Source organism: Microtus pennsylvanicus, chromosome 10 (assembly GCF_037038515.1).
Source record: "Microtus pennsylvanicus isolate mMicPen1 chromosome 10, mMicPen1.hap1, whole genome shotgun sequence".
Taxonomy (NCBI): Eukaryota; Metazoa; Chordata; class Mammalia; order Rodentia; family Cricetidae; genus Microtus; species Microtus pennsylvanicus.
Window position 1 is genome coordinate 27992122 of NC_134588.1, and position 13608 is coordinate 28005729.

At 53.2% G+C, this 13608-nt stretch overlaps 1 protein-coding gene across 1 annotated transcript in view; it reads left to right on the top strand.

The window, feature by feature from the left end:
* Positions 1–1467: 1467 nt before the first annotated feature.
* The window catches only part of Lrrn2 (leucine rich repeat neuronal 2), a 59283-nt gene continuing 47142 nt past the window's right edge, over positions 1468–13608 (top strand). Inside the window, exon 1 of the mRNA XM_075987931.1 lies at positions 1468–1911. The gene's annotated coding sequence lies outside the window, so the exon portion shown is untranslated. The remainder of the gene's footprint in view (positions 1912–13608) is intronic.

The following is a 13608-nucleotide window of genomic DNA, read 5'->3' on the forward strand; positions in this document are numbered from 1 at the left end:
CCAGGACTAGGGCTGGAATTCCACCTGCTCCCAGCCTTCGTTCTCTAGGCTGTTAAACGGGACTGTAAGTCAGTTTGCAACAATGGCTGTGAGGAAAGGCTTGGTGCCTCATAGTTCGCCTCTAAGTGTCTTCCGCTGCCCTCCCCCTCCAAACAGCCCATTCTATTTTGCTTGCCTCAACTTTCCTGCCTTGCTGGACCCCATTTTCTCTGCCAGTTTAAATCCTATCCCTCCAGCTGGGCTCAGCTGGAAGCTCAACTCCTCTGTAAAACCTCCCATGAATAACCAGAGCCCATAATGGCGTTTTCTTTCTGTGTCTCTACAGCACCTTCCATTGCCTTGAAATGCTAAAATTTGTTTCATGCACTTCCAACTTGTCTCCCTTGGCTCCTGCAGGCCATTATACCCCACAGCAGGGGTGGCGGGTGGAGGCCTGGGAGCAGTTCAGTGGAAATTTAGTATGCGATTATTGGATGGAATGAGGGGCCAGTTCCTCCATCTATACAGAACTTCAAGTCCTCTTTGCAAGCCTGTAGGCATGGCTGTCACTGCTAGCTGTACCCTTCGAAAAAGCAAGACCCAGAAGCTCTGTGTCTAGCCAGGGGCACTGAGCTGAAGCCCCGTGTCAATAATCTTGACCTCTGGAGGCTCTGACTTACAGAAGTTCCCATGCCTTGGGCTCCATCTTCTCTATTAGTGATTTTTCCAGGCTCTGACCGGGCGTGGCCTGCTATGAAGCTGAGTTCTGGTGTCCATTCTGAGTGGCCCACACCAAAGGCCTCTCAAAGACTTGGGTCTGAAGCCTTGGGCCTGAAGCCTTAACTGCAGCAGGAGATGTGCTCGTCTAAGCCCCAATGTGTGGTAGTGACCCAAATTTCCTAAGCCACCAAGCAGTAGCCCAGCACCCCTTTTGCATACATGGGATCTTGCTCCACTTCCTAGTTTAATGGCTTCATGATGGCCAGCCTGCAGGCGGAGAACCCTAAGCGGTGTTTGGGTGGGTCCTGTCAGTTCCTTCCTCAATCCCACTGAGACTAACCCCCTTTCCTAAGTGTCGGAAGCCTAGAGCTGCCTATTCTGGAGGCAATGTTGGAAAGGCTACTCCTCCCTCTAGGAGAAGAGTCACCAGTCCCATGGACAAACTCACCCACCGCTACTGACTTTACCCACCGTTAACACGGGGAGGGTAGCAGTATGCAAAACTGCGGTCACAGCCCCAGCTGTGCCTATGAGCCACACCTGTCCTACACGCTGAATCCCCCACCTGTTCTTCTGGCTTTTGCAAGAGGGTCGGAGGGAGCATCAGTAATGCCATTCACTTCTCCCCACGGAGCCCCAAGCGTCATGCCCTTCTCCCTCTCTCCCGCAAACCTTGGATCTTGATGCAGAAGAACCGCTCAAACTACATCATCGTGCTCCACCCAACTCCTTCCTCTGGGGTGTGTGCCTTGTGAAGCAGAAGGGGCTTCTGGCCACTCAGGAGTTAAAATGGCAGCGGGACTGGAGGGGGTTGGCGTGGCAAGCAGACAGGGAGGAGGCGACCAGAGTGGGCTGGGGAGGTTGGGAGCGCGGTGGAGCAGCTAGTGAGGAGGAAGAGCGCGAGCAGCCGGGAGGGAGGAGGCGCGGCGGGGGCGCCGGGCGCCGCGGGCCTGCTCTGTTGTCGGCAGACGCGCGGCGCTCCGGGAGCGCCGGCCCTGGCCGCCAGCCTCCGGCCGCGACACACAGGACTGGGGACACTGCCATTCCCTTGACGTCCTCGCAGGCCCGGCATAGCGACCACTCCCAGGACAAGTGCAGGTTGGGGAAGGCGCCCTGCGAGCTTCCCGGGCCTGGGTGGCGGCGCATCGCGGAGGGCGCGAGCAACATCCCTAGCCGAGAGGCGAGCGACAGACATAGAACGGCTCCCACGCGGTGAGTGTGCGGCTCAGGGGCGGCCGGGGTCGTGGACGCCGAGGCCTCTGGTTTGGCCGCGAGGATCGCCGCGATCCAGTCCCCGCAGCTCGGACTCTGCTGACCGGGTGGGGGAGGGGAGCGCGGCCGCGACCGCGGCGGTCGCCAAGATGCCTGCAGGAGAGCTGGTGACTTGGGAGAAGGCCGGGAGGGGCGAGAGAAGGAGAGCTGGAAAATGCAAAGGAGGTGGCCTCTGCACCGCCTGGACCCGAGCGGCGGGGGTGGGGGTAGAGGCCTGAACCTATTAAGAGAAGCCCCAAACCTTCAAACTGTTGCTGGATAGCGGGGAGCCGTGGAGATGTAGAGGAGCCGTAGAGGTGGCCCTGGGGTTAGAGAGGGCGTGACAGAGGCGGACTCACAGGATGGAAGCGCACCAGAGCCTAGGGGACTTTCTCTTCCTGGGAGCTCGGGTGGTGGCAGTGCGGAAAAGACAGGATGTGGCCTCGGTTGGGTCTGTTCGAAGTATCTGGCACCGAGAACCATGCTTCTCCGGGGTGGGAGACTGGGGTCTGACTGCAGTCTAGGATGGGACATTTGAGAGGGGGAGGGGCCAGCCGGGCTTAGCCTGGGCGCTGTGTGGTTTGAAGCAGCTCCGAGACCACCGCATCACGGCAGGCCGGGCTGGTCAGCCACAGGTGGGCCGTCTGTCCTGCTGGCATGACAGGGCTGTGCGGGCGCAGGCTGCCCAGCCAGCCAAGAGCCGTGAGTGGCGGGGTGCGGCAGCTGAACGGAGAGGACAGAAGAGGTGGGGTGAACTGGACCCCGGGGGTGGGCCCTAGTGGGGTGTTACAATGCTCCTGGCGGCCCCTTCCTTTCCTCCCCCACCAAATGAACAGGAAGGAAAATGTCAGCTGGGCTTTGTGCTCTGTTCCTCAGGCTGCCGCAGCTCCCATCTGTTGAAGCCAACGCAGCTTCTAATTGGGCAACTGGCAGGGCTTGGAGGGGGTGGGCTGGGCACAGCGCTGGTTGCCGCTAGTTGCCAGAGATGGACTGGCAGGCCCTTTACTTGACGACCCCAGGAGAGGGGGGGGTAGTGGAGAGAGACACCAGGTCAGGACAGGACAGCAGGAATGGCCTCTTGCCAGCTTCTTCACCGTTGTCGAGGGGACCAGAAGCAAAGACCTAGGCGTCTTTCCTTATCCAGAAAGATGACTGGCTCCATGCCCCCTGTCTCGACATCTCTCTGGCCAGTGTTCCCTTTCCGGGGGAGAAGGCCGGCAACCTCCTGTCCACTGAACAGTCCTCCAAAAGAGCAGAGATGGGCAGGGCTGAGCGCAGGACACAAAGGCCCCCCTGGCCAATGGGTCCTCTACTTACCAGAGAAAGTCACATGTGGGTGGCTTGACCCACTTTCCTGACCAGGAGATGTTGTGAAGAAGTGGAAGAAAAGGAGCACCGCTGGGGGTCTGTGTCTCTCAGGCCTTCCTCCTTCCCTGCGCTGCCTGACTACCGGTGCCTGGCCAGGGTCTGGGCTAGAATGCTATCTGGAAAGGGTAGGAAAAAAAGGACTCTCTGGCATTTCAGGGGTGTTGACACTCCTGTGGTCCAGCACCTAGAAGCCTCCCCAAACCCACATCTCCTGACAGAGCCTCCACATCTGACAGGCCTGAGGGAGACACCCAATGGCAGTAGGAACTCAGAGATCTAAGCCTCTTGCAACCTAGGTAGGCCGGCCGATTGCTTGCTGACTGCTGGTGCTCCCCATTTCCTCCCATTCCCCGCCTTACTCTCTGCTCCTCAAGCACCTCTCTGTCTCCCTTTGCCCTCACACCACACCGTTCATCTCTCGCCCTCCTCCTCTTCTCCAAGTTTACCTTCCCTCCGTTCCTTCCAGGTCTCTGCCTCCACCTCTGCCTTTCTGTAAGATGCAGCTTAAACCCCAAGCTGGGCGCACAGTGGCTCACTCACGTCTTGACAGCGGGAGCATATGTACAGTTACCCCCCGTGAATCCCCTTGGTAGAGAGTGCCAGGCTGACAGGTCTGGCACCGGAATGTCCTTGTCCCTGCATCCCCTGTATCCTGCTATCCGCTCACTTGCTCCTCCTACTCTCTACTCCCTTGTTTCTTTTATTTGAAGGAAAAGAGAAAACACGCTGCTTTAAAAAAAAAAAACTTTTTCATGCAACAGCTACTCATTGAACACCTACTGTGTGCCTAATACTATTGTCAGAGTGGAGGATACAAGTAACAGACAAACCTCCATGTCTCAGGCAGAGCTGAACGTGATAGTTGGTTAGTTCCATGACCACCAGTTTCTTTCAAAGGTTTAGTAGAGGGAGAGGAGTATAAACCCTACCAAATTAACAACACAATCGCAGAATGACCCTTACTATCCCGAGTTCATTGCTAAGCGTAGATGATGTACCACTTAAGTACTTGTAATCTGAAAGGATGTAGCAGTTTACATACGATTGTCTGTCTTGGAGGCCAGGGCTGTGTAGAAGGCAGAGGTTTGTGCAAGGAGGGAGGCAGTAATGGTTTAGGGAGCAGCTGCTCTGCACCAGCCTGTGTGAGGAATGTTACAGAAACCATCGCATTCGGTCCTCCTAAAGAACTGCATCAGAAGCCGGGCGGTGGTGGCGCACACCTTTAATCCCAGCGTTTGGGAGGCAGAGACAGGTAGAACTCTGTAAGTTCGAGGTCAGTTTGGCCTACAAAGTGAGTTCCAGGACAGCCGAGACTGTTGGAGAACCCTGTCTCGAAAAACAAAACAAAACAAAAAAAGAGCTGCATCATGGCCCCTGCTTTCTAACTGAGGAGTCTGGACAGAACGGAGCTCTCAGCCTCACCCTCGCTTTGTGAAGCTCCCGCTGCAGTTGGCTCTCACGATGTTTATGACATCTGCTGAATTCTACATTTGCCCTAGCTTTTCGGGAGTGGGTCTTGTCTCTCTACTCGGAGTACAGACTGTATTTGCTGAACGATTGCATGAATAACCCTTCTCACATGATCCGGGGATGCTTTCTATAGGAGTGAGGGTGCTGCAGAGGACACAGAGAGGGCAGAGAATCTTCCTGACCCACAAGTGCGACAAGCTGTAGCTAGCTGTCTCTTTCCCTAGGCCTCCACCTTCGTGGGGGCCAGATAAGAGTGAGGAGGACATCGCTATGTTCATCTGAGGTCAGTGTTGGAGCTCCATCCATGGTCGGCCTAATGAATCAGGGTTGCTCCTGTTCTCAGCCTCCTTGGGTAAGCCTGCACTATCGCAAAAGCCCAGAGACAGAGAATGGGGGTAGGCAGCTTGGGTTCAAGGACTGCAGGGCTAGGACAAGGTCAGCAGTCAAGGCTGGAAGTGGGACAGGTGATGGGGGCACAAACAGGAAGGAGACAATGGTAGAGGATAACTTCAAAGTAAACCCCAGGGCGTGGAAAAATAGCCACAGTAAGACAGGTCCTGCTGCAGGAATGTGTGTGACTGGCCAAACCAGAGAGAGGCGTCCTTGTCTTTGACTTCCTGTGTGGCGTAGGTGTCTCTAGGCTAAAACGCACAGGCTGAAATTGTGTGGCGTTTGTCTCATTCAGGCTTTACTTGTTCAGGCAGATGTCTTCCCTAGTGCACCTACTCTGTGCAGAAACAGATGAATCAGCTATTGTCTCTGACATTGGGGAGCTCGCATGAAGGGTATAGAGTAGGTGGAGCCGCCCGCCCGAGTTCTATAACAGGCTTTAACACTTGTTGCTGGGAGACCCTGGAAAAGTCATACGACCTCTCTCTGTCTCCGTTTCCTCATCTATAACTGGTTTGATCATAGTACCTACTTCATAAGAGGCAGGAACACAGGGCAAGGAGCCCAGAACAGTGTCTGAAATATAAGAAATGCTATATAAATTATTATTATTATCAAGGAGTCAGTGCTGTGGTTCAGGGCTGAAGAGAGGAGGCTACTCACATCTGCAGACTAGATTTGCTAAATTTGGGGCAAGGCTTTATTTAGAATGGGCCAGTGAGCCAAGGTGGAGGGTCTCGGGACGGGGTGCCAAGGGTATATATGAAAAGGCACTGTGGTGTGTAGGTGTTCTGTTGTCCCTTTCTGAACATCACTAACACCACTTAGTGTCCCTCTTCAGCTCTTTGTCCTGGTGCTAGGAGCTGGACTTCTAGTGGTACTGGCTAGCTGCCCGGAACAGCCCCATACCCCTTGGTCTAAAAGAGTGGGCTGCCAAGCAGGGGGCTGGGGCAGCCCTGCTGGGTTTGGTTGTGTGACCTTGGCCTCCCACACGTTTCTAAGTCATCAGTGCCCAGACTCTGCAGCAGCAAGGTCTTGCACTCTGGCTTCTGGTACTTCTCTGGGGACCTGGGAGATGCCTTGGCCTCGGAGAGCTGCTGCAGGAGGTGAGTTTAACCAGGGTCTGCTTTAGAATTCAGTTTGTCTCTGTGTGTTTCTTCCACCCACATCTTCCCTGCTGTTCGGCATTTGATGGACTTGAAGCAAGTTCCAACATGAAGAGCAGGCCCAGGGTTCCTGGGGCAGAAATGGTTTCTCAGCTTCCACCTCCCCACCTGTAATGACATACATTACAGCCCCTAGCATTTGCTGAGCGCTCGTGCCAGGCCCGGTGCCAAGTGCTTTACCTGTGTTGTTCAGCTAGACCCCAAACACCCCTCTTACCCGGGTGCTACTCTTGTCCCTAATTTCATAATGGAATGACTGAGGCTCAGGCTTGCTCAAGGAGACATAAATGAGCCCCTGCAGCACCCCCAGGATCCAGCAGTTATTGGCCTAGGGGTACCCTGGAGTCACATAGCCCACTCGCCTAGCTAGCCTCTCCCTACTGGAACAAGTTCTCCATGCCTGCCCTGTTCAAGCCAGTATTGCCTGTCACTCGTTAGGGAACTTCAGTGTCTCCCTGACCCCTTCTTCCTTTTCCAACAGGCTGTGCTCGCCAATGCCTCTAACCTGTTTTTGTTGTCTGTATCTTATGTACTAGGGATCAAACCTAGGATCTTTTACGTGCTAAGCAAGCTCTCTACCAATGAGTCGTGTCTGTAGCCCCCAGGTAGTTAAAGCTCTAACACTGTTTCTTTCTGCCTCGGCCAGAGCCACCAGGGCCTTCGAGGAGTTTCCTGTGCCAATGGACACAGGAAAGGGCCAACCCAAAGTGTGGCTCCCCAGAGGAGGGGAGAAGGGCTACCTGTGGTGAAGGTGAGAGGAGACAGGCGGACTATTTAGGCCCGCCAGTGGGCCGCTGTTAACATGGCAGGTTCATGTGTCCTGGGAAGAGCCCGTGTTTACAAGCATCTCTTGAGACAGCTCCTTCAGAGAAGACAGGTGGCAGAAGAGGCGATGATTGTGCAACAGCCAGCTTGGGTCCCCCAGGAGAAGTGGGTCTGTCTTATTTGATCCTTCCCAGATGAAAGAAGCAGAGGGAATGACAGCGGGGAAGGGGTAGGTCTGTAAAGCCCTGCACCTGAGCATGCAAAGCTAGTGGAGAGCACGTCTAGCTGGGAAGGCAAAGGGCGAGACATCCTGCAGGTACAGCCGCTATAAAAGCTGTGCAGGAGGAAGGGGAAAGGAGAGAGATTGCCACTTCACCCTGACGCTCAGGATGGCCCAGTCAAGGAGGCAGGATGGACTCCCACAACCCAGGGGATCTGTGGACTGGCTCCACCCACAGCCCGTCTCTGCAAAGCCATGCCTTTGCCATCGTACACAGGGTGGGCGGTGCGCATCTTCATTAGCTAGTGTTTATCGAGCCTCCTCGGTGCCTGCCCCAGGGATACAGGCAGCAGGGAATAACAGAGAGCTCTGCCCTTAAGGAGCTTTTATTTTGCTGTCTGGGGATACAGCAAAGTAAACTTGGAAAGCAAATGACATATTAGTGTTAAGTGCTCCAGAGAAAAATACAGCAAGGAAAAGAAATAGAAGATGCATGATGGGAGGGCTGGAGGTTGAGGTTTGTCCAGGGTGGCCACCGCCACTAGCAGACGTGGAAAGGGTACTGCACAGAAGGAATAGCTGGTGTGCCATCTGGGAGGCAGGATGGGGCCAGGGGTGCTGGAAAGATGCTAGGAGGAGCTAGTGGGAGTGTGGTGCATGGTGGAAAAGGCAGAAGCCAAGGCTGGGGCCATAACCAGGAGGCCAGGCTGGAATCAGGGTTCTGGCTGAGGACTTGGTGTCTTCTGAGTGTGATGGTGACATTTCAGGACTTGGATTCTTTTAGTTGTTGTTTTGTTTTTTGAGACAGGGTTTCTCTGTAGCTTTAGAGGCTGTCCTAGAACTTGCTCAGTAGATCAGACTGGCCTTGAACTCACAGAGATCTGCCTGTCTCTGCCTCCCGATTGCTGGGATTAAAGGTGTGCACCACTGCCCGGCAGGATTTGGATTCTTGAGACCCTGGAGTCTGGGGTCATCCATTCCAGCACTCTCTTGCCATTGCAACTATTCTGGTCCATAAGTGTGTGTGCTTGTTTGTGGAACTTGGTCTGGGTGGGGATGCGGCTGTGGGTTTGGGGAGAACATAGTGTAAGCCTTGGTCGCTGCTGGTAGGGAGCTGCTCGGATGAGGAGGCAGAACTCATACTCTGAAATAATGAGGGAATAATACCAGACAGTATTTAAAACCAAGTGCTAAACTGTGTGATTTAGACTATAAATGTTATCAGAGCTGTGCACTCTGTGTGGGCGTACACAGGGAACGCTTCCTTGGGAGGTGCGGCAGATTGGGGCCTGGAGAACAAAGTGGGGTTCCACTCTGCAGGGGGGGGGGATTCAAGAATCTAAACCTGGAAGGGGTGAGAAGGGTAATCAAGCAAGAGGGGAGGGTCAGGGTTCACCTTTGGGGTGGGAGGAAGTCAGCAAGCTCCATCCTAGGGAAGAGAAACAGGGGACATGTACGGGATGCCCCTGGAATGGTCGCTTCCCTGCAGCCTCTGTTTCTCGCATCCTCTTTAACCCCTCCAAGGAAAAGGGCTATGGTCCTTTAGGAGTCTGTCCTCCAGCGGTTTTAACCTCTTTCCCAGGTTCTCAGAATCCCTCTGAGCTTCTTCTTCGAATGCCCTTGACCCACCGGGTATCTGTGGCCCATTGTTCTGACATGCCCCTAGGCTCCACTTTCTTATCCAATCAGCACCAGACTCTCCTCTTGAATCTTAGCCCCTGAGCCTCCTCGATCTGGCAGGTTACGCAGAGACAACTTGATGGTGCTCCTTTTCCTGAGAGCTGGGGGGGTCTTCTATGGAGCAAGAGGTGGCTCACCTCTGCAGTGGAGGGTGAGAAGGCCAAGGAGGAAGAGAACCCATTGGGGTACCTTCACCTACTCAAAATAAGCAAAAATGCACACCCACCCTTGGATGTCAGCCAAAGAGGAGAAGTCAGGGGTCACAGGGATTGAATTGCCACTGTTAACTCAATAGCCCACTCTCCTGCTCTGGGCCCTCAAGAGCTAAGAAAGGAGGGCTCGTTCTGTACCCCAGGTCCTGCTCCTCGAAACTGTTGGGCTGAGTCTAAGGCTGTTGCCCTTACGGCTCACAATCTTGAGCAAGTGGAGTCAGCTGGAGCTGGGTGAGAGCCCCATTTTCTAGCCACTTGCCCTGGGGTGCTTTAGCTTAACCTCTCTGAGCCTCAACTTGGGCTTGCATTAAGTCCGGGTTAATAACGCCTGCCTCCCAAGGTTGTGAATAATAATAGCTAACACTTGTGCGTGCTTACAAGACGCCCAGGGCTTTCCGCATTCATCTCATTTAATCCACAGAACGCTGGGAAGTCGACATTATTTTCTCCCATTTTGCAGCTGAGGAAACTAAAGCTGAGATGCTTTAAGTCACTTGCCGGAGGCCACACACAGTCAGCAAGTGACAGAGCCAGAATGCAGCCCCATGCCCCTGTGACTCCAGAGCTCTGCTTCTCAGCCACCACATGAAATGATCTAATCTGTGTGAAGCGCCTGTGACAAAGTAGGAGCTCAATAAACGTTAGTTCCTTTCCCCTCTTTTTCCCCAAGGCCCCTCCTCTAGAGAACAGCTTCCCCCTTCTGTAACGCATTGCCTTTCCAGAGTCCCCTGGAACTGAAACATGATATGCATGATGGGAACGAGTTGCCGCCTTACACCAAGAGAGACGGGGCTGAGGACAGGGTGATCCATTAGAAAAAAATCTAAAGACACCAGGCTATGATTACTTCGCACCATTCTCTGAGAAATGGTATTCAACCTCACTGGGTCTCAGCTCAGGCCCTTGTGGGGCTGTATCTATGGAGATGAGACCAGAGGTCAGGTGGAAGGAGAAAGAGGGCAAGAAGGAAGATGTTTCTCCTGCCAATGCTAGAAATGACCCCTAGAACTGTCAAGGTGCCCAAAGAAAGGTTCCAAGACTGGGCTTTCCGAACTTGGGTATGGGTTTTTGAAGGTCAAGGTATGTGGAAGAGAGGCTGGTATCTCAGCTTCGTGAGTGCTGAATCAGGGTGCCTCCTGCACCTGACTTACACACACGGCTCCATCTGACCTTATCTGGAAAGTCAACCCAGACAGATGCTGCAGGGTAACTGAATGCCAGGGTGCATGTGGGCCCTAGGCAAGGAAGTTCCTTAGAATGGTCCTCATTGGCTCCTCCTTAAATCCCATTTTCAGATGGAGCTAGACTCCTCTGTGAAGTCCAAACCAGCCTGTCAACAATCCCATTAGGCATGCAGATTCCTGGGTTCCGGGTTTCCCCAGAGGGATTTCCCAAGAGGAACCCAGGTCTGGGTTACTTTATAACCGGAAGTCATCTGGCCTTGAGCTTTCCAGTGCTTTTAGAATGTGATGTCTTGCTTTGTTTCAAAATAAAACTGCAATGTGTGATAGGCAGAGTAAGAGCCATTTTGTATTACCCTAGTCCCCAGAACCTGTGAATATGTTGTTACATAGACAAGAGACAGTAACTGGGGGATGAGAATAGGGGGAGGGGGAAGGACAGAGAGGAGACTGCAGCCCGGATGTAAAATAAATAAATTTGCTTAAAAAATAAAAGAGACGGTAAGGTTGTAAATAGAATGAAGGGTGCCAACTGACCTTCAGATGTCCTGAATTATCCTGGTGGGTCAGTGTAACCACAGGGTCCTGTGGAAAAGGGGCAGAAGTAGTGTTGGAGAGACGCGCATGAGAAAGACTTGGCCAGTGGTGGCTAGCCTTTGGCCAAGAATGAAGGCTGCTTCTGGAAGCCGGAAAAGCAGTATAAACATTGTCCCCTGGAGCCTCCAGAAAGGAATAAACCTGTCAATACCTTGACTTTAGCCCAGAGAGACCTATTCCAGTCTAACCTCTATGGCTATAATAAATAATTAAGCCCAAGTAAGATGCTAAATTTGTGTGAATTTGTTACTGTAGTAACTACAGGAAAATGAGTAGAAGGCAAATGTAGTAAGGTAGACCAGAACTCCACTCAGCCTCCCGCTGACCTCCCGGTGACCCTGGAGGAATTATTTCATAACCTGTGACCTGAAAGCTAATTTGAAACACACTAGGTTTAAAGTAGCAGCTCCACATCCTCCAGACAGCGTGAAGTCAAGGCCCAGAGGGAAGGGACTTTGCTGGAGGTGAACGAGTTGGGCCTCCACCCCCAGGGCTTGCTTTTATCTTGTCAGAAAGTGGCTGCTTCCATGAATTCTGTGTTCCAGTCACGAGTGCTTACTGTGTGTGTGTGTGTGTGTGTGTGTGTGTGTGTGTGTGTGTGTGTGTGTGTGTGTGTGTACTTATCTACAAAAAGTGCTATGCTAAGTGCCTGGCAGAGGTAAAGACTCAGAACGGCACTGCTTGGGTCTGCCCTACCTTTAGACCCTCACTGGGCCCTTAATTTCCCCAAAACGAGGTAACCAAACCCAGCTGCTTAGGGCTACAATGTTCCTTGCCCCGGGGCTAGTTGCTAGCTGGGCACGATCGCAATCACCTGCTCTGCACCTGCCTCCCACCCCAGCCTGTGTAGATTCATCACCCTAGCAAGCTGCAGGTGAGCAACGCACAGGCCTTGGGACTGGGAAGGGAGGAAAGGAGGCAGAACAGGCAGCGCCTCAGTAGCACCTTATCAGCCTCTGTCAGGCAGGCAGCCTTCCCAGCTCTCTCCCTAATACACCTGAGCCATTGGCCAGCCCCCGGGGCTGCCAGTTCCTGGTGTCAGTCTCCATGGCAACCCCACATTTGCCGTTCTGGTTTCTAATGACTTATTGGCATGTGTGGTAATTTGCAGAACTTGGCAGGCAGAGCTTGAGAAGCCAGGAGGAGGAACTGGAGGCAGTGAGGGGACTTGGTCGTAGGGAGGGGCTCAGAGTGTTGACCGAGGTGCAAGCCTTCCTTCCCTATTCCTTCTAGTCCCTGCAGAGTAATAGTCCAAGTAAGGGAGCTGCCTCAGGCTAAGGCCTCCCCTCTGAAGAGCATCAACTGTCTCCACAGCCCTGCAAAGGAAACAGATGGAAAGGCAGGTGTGGACCACAGCTGCTCACCTACCAGGCAGCTTGAGCAGGTGTTCTGCTATGACAGGTCAGACAAGGCCTGCCTTCCAGCACTCTCTTGCCTACTCGGGGCCCTTCTGGAGCCAGGACTCAGTAGGCTTCATGGGGACAAGAGCAAGGACAGTGTCCACAGTCCCTAGGTCCTTGCTGTTTCTAGGCCTCTGGGACATTCAGAGAACTGGGGGATATAGTACTTAATGAAATGCAGGATGCTGTAGGGAGGGGAGAACCGGCCCAGTCATTAAAGAGGGTGAGAACAACAGGAGCCTGACCTTTCTCTGCTCTGCCTGGGCAAAGCCCCCTGGACAAGGCCATGGGGAGAGGCTGTGGAGCCTCCGCTGCCTTCTTCCTTCACACACTCTGTCTTCCCCTTCGTTCCTGTCACTCTGAAGTCATGGGGGGCGGCTAGTGTGCTGATCCTGGCTTCACCTTTAAAAGTAGCTCCCAATCTAGGTTAGAATCCAAGGCCCACTGCTTACTTGCCGCCTCTACGGCCTTAGACAGGCTCTTGACTTTTCTTTAAGCTTCAGTTTGCTTATTTCTAAAATGGCATTGACATCCCCAGTTCACGGGATTGTGAGATAAAATCACCTCATATTTGTAAAATGCTTGGTCCATGGTTGGCCCCAATAAATATCAGAGAATGTTTTTAACAGACTTTTAATTATCTACCCAAATAAACAGGAGCAATGCAATCAATAACAAAGGATGGACGTGGTGAGGTTTTCTTCTTTAAATATTTGAAATGCCTTCATTTACTCAGTAAATGTTTATTGAGCATCTACTACTGAGCACAAGCATCCAGCAGACCCTGAGTTTTTCCTGGTGTTGTGGTTAGGGCGGGATCAGCTGACCAGAGCATTCTCTGAGCACATAGCATCTCTCAGAATTCTGGTACCCTGGAAGTGGTCCTTGTATGACTGTCTGAGAAGGGAGTGGTCCCCAGAGAAAGACCAGCCTTGCGGAGGCTCTGAGTGGTACCAGGAGATAGTGCCAAACTCTGCAGAGTATTTTCAGAGCTAAACTGAGGAGGAGAAAGGCTTAGGGTTAGGAAACTGATGAGTGTTCAGTACTCCTCCACTGTCAAGAGCTTCTGAGGTACTAAGGGACCAGCAAGGACCACTGCGGCCACCAGCTAAAAGAGGAGCAGGAGGTACCTGTTCTCTCCTGCTCAGTAGAGCACATGCTCCTTTGACCAGCGCAGGGACAGAGATAGGACAGCAAGGGGAGCTAGGA